At 38.3% G+C, this 3,410-nt stretch overlaps 1 non-coding gene across 1 annotated transcript; it reads left to right on the plus strand.

Moving 5' to 3' along the window:
- Positions 1-352: 352 nt before the first annotated feature.
- LOC131244828 (small nucleolar RNA R71) lies at positions 353-459 on the plus strand. The gene has a single exon (XR_009170601.1). It is a non-coding gene; the product is annotated as a small nucleolar RNA R71 (small nucleolar RNA).
- Positions 460-3,410: the final 2,951 nt, after the last annotated feature.

Genomic DNA, 3,410 nt, shown 5'->3' on the forward strand with positions numbered 1-3,410 from the left:
CACTCTAAAGGGTATGTCTATTACAATACCGCAAACAGTTTCCTTAGCCTTGTCCTTCTTAAGTTCCATGACCTCGAGTTTCCTTGTGAGACTGGCCACTTTAGCATTAATATCGTCTCCCTCTTTCAACAAGTATATTTTGCCCCTCTCCTTTGATTGAGTAGGCTTAAAAGTGATGCTAGGTCATGGGGACATGTCCCATGATTGTGCAGTTTCAGCAAGTTTGTCAAAGTAATCCCACACATTATCGACATTTTTGTTCATGAATTTTCTATTGCATATTATCTCGACAAATTGACGCATAGAAGATATCAGTCCTTCATGGAAGAAACTTGTTATGCACCACGTTTCAAAACCATGTTGTGGGCATGAACTGACAAGATCCTTGAACCACTCCCAACATCGGAAGAATATTTCGTCTTCCTTTTGGGAAAAGTTCATGATCGACTTTCTGATGGTGTTTGTCTTATGATATGGGAAGAATTTCTTTATGAACTCCCTTGTCAAATCGTTCCATCTGCCAATAGATCATGGACGTAGTGAGTGCAACCACGTCTTAACTTTTTTCTTTTAAGGAGAAAGGAAAGAGTTTCAGCTTGATTGTGTCCTCAAACACATTAGGAAAATATAAAGTGGTTATTATCTTATCAAACTCTTTCATGTGCAAATATGGACTTTCTTATTCAAGTCCATGGAACTTTGGAAAAAGTTGAATCACTCCTGACTTGATATCCAGTTTCTTGTATTTTCTGGAAAAACCATACAGAAGGTATGCTCACTCCTGCTGGTTGTAAATAATTTCGAAAAGTATGAGGCGGGGGTGCTTGATGCACCTCATTCTCATCCTAAATTTCTTCAACCGAAGGTTGAGGTTGAATTGCAGGTTAATTAGCAGGTTGATTGACAGCCATCACTTCAATTAACTCTGAGAATCTCAAGTGGTGTCTAATCCTGTGATGGATAAATAACCCCTCAACTAATCCTCCTTCACTCAAGAGACGTAGAGTATTATCACGGACCCACTTGGGCATGAAATACTCTCAGCCCTTACTTTCAGAAGTTTTAACCTGAGATCTAAGAATTGAAGACTACAACAAATAGGAAGTATGAAAGAGAGAGTTAGAACGAAGTTACCAAATAAGAGTTGCTAGATTAGGATCTTATAGATAGAGAATCAAAGTTAGTTTCTAAAAAGAAAGCAGAAAAATTTCTAACCTAAAAATAAAACAGAAAGTTAACCCTAATCTTAACCTAATTCTAAAACTAATTAAATTCAGAAAAATGCAACCATTAGTCCCCAGCAACGGCACCAAAAACTTGTTCACAACCCCAAGTGTAGGGTCACAATGTAGTAATAATCTCGATAAGACTAAGGTCGAATTCACAAAGACTAAACTCATGCGTATTCTGAAAGTAACTAGAAGCAAAACTAAAAGAAGATCTAAAATTAAATATGAAATTATTTGAAAAAGTAATTGTGAATTTGTAATTAAAACTTGTGAATTTAAAGGTGGGAACTAGGGTGCCAAGGATCCACTTGTAGCTATTGGGATGCTACCTTGCATGATTCAAGAACTCAACTAAAATTAAAGTCCTATCTTATCCAGTTAGAGAAAGAAGAGATGGTTGAATCTCTAAACTTCTCATGAATCTAGTCTCAACCGATTAGAGTTGTGAGGATTGGAAGTGATTCCAACACCCAACCATGCCCAGGAGACAATGGCAAACAACAGGATATACTAATCCCACAACCAATCATAGGAGAATTGTGAAGATTATGAAAGATTCTATCACCCCACCATGCCCAAGGGACGATGGTGAACAACGAGACTTACTAATTTCACAATCTCAAATCAGGAAAAGAATATATTCAAAGCAATTGTAGATCTATTGTAATTTGTCACAACAAACCATTAAAAATTAAAAATATTCCTTAATAAATAACTAAAATCCATAAGGTTCAATAAAAACATAAATCAAAGTAAAGCAAACATCCCAATCACGCTACAAGCTTCACCTCTTAGCCTTATCTAAGAGGTTTAGCTAACCATAAACATGATTGAACTAAGAACTCTTAAATAAAACATAAAAATAAACTAAGAAAGAAGGAGAAAAAACTCTTGGTGGTGGCTCTCCATGCTTTTTTTTCCACTCCTTAAACGGTAGAAGATGCTTTGGGGCATCCTAGGAACCCCTATTTATAGTTGGGGAACTCCAACTTTCTCACCGAGTTGGAGAAGTCCGGAAACCGCCTCAAATTTACGCAGTCCGCGCAAAATTTGCGTAACCTTCGACTAGTCGAGAGAAATCTTCGATTGGTTGAGAGTCATCTTCGACTAGTCGAGTGAAGTCTTTGACTAGTCAGAATTCACATGAATTTAAAAGATAATGTTGTTGGAGTTCGAGCCGAATTTTCTCGGGCTAGTCAGACCAGAACTCGGGCTAGTCGAACTAAAACTCGAAGCACGTAAATTTTTAGGATTCCTTTTCTGTCTTCGATTCTCTTCCTTCCTCACTTGGCTTTCTTGGATATTTAGCAAGTGAGTTCTTCATTCTTGGTCTTTTAAGATCTAGTCTTTGGCTTGGTGATTCTTGAGCATTAAATCCATATTTTTAACATTCTTTTCAATCCAAGCTCTCAGATTCATCTTGCAACACAAACATGTATAAATTATAACATTAAGCAATATCATGTTCATAAAATCAAGATATAAATGGGGGAAAATATGCAATATTTGACACTCAACACAGGGGCAGTTACATCAATAATAGCCAAAGCTCTCTTCCTACCTTTCACCATTGTAGAACCACTGTAAATGATGGGTGTTGATGGGAATGGCTTCAATGTCGCTTCCCACAGATGGTGCCAACTGTTAATGCTATGATCTGGATGTCTTCATTAGACCGCTACGCACCTATAAAAGCGAACAACAATGAAGACTCTTACTATAACAGGGGACCCTCCGATGCCAAAGTTAGGACTGAGACTTTGGGTCTAATAGAACTTAGGATGTATTTGTGCATACCTTTTTTCCGTAGGTGAGGCTCTTATTTATAATCTTTTTGGTGCTAATGACATATATGGCAATGCCTCTGTATGGTAGATGCATATCACAAAATTGATCTCCCTTCGGACGTATCATAGTTGTTTTCCCGAAACCCTCGGAGAGATCTTCTATTGATAAGATCTCCATGTGGTCAGGATCCAAGGAGATCGCGATAGATGGCCGAGGTCAAGCTCTAGGCCAGGGGGGCGAGGTCGACTTCCTGGTTGGGGGGTAGATGCCCCGCGAACCAAGCTGAACTGTTAATTGTAGGGAGGGGAACTTTCTTCATGGAAGGTTTGGTCCATATTGATAGTCATTAGCTGTTTGTCATAAGATCTTGACCAGAGCCAATCCTAATCTTGG

This window comes from Magnolia sinica, chromosome 4 (genome assembly GCF_029962835.1).
Source record: "Magnolia sinica isolate HGM2019 chromosome 4, MsV1, whole genome shotgun sequence".
Lineage (NCBI taxonomy): Eukaryota > Viridiplantae > Streptophyta > Magnoliopsida > Magnoliales > Magnoliaceae > Magnolia > Magnolia sinica.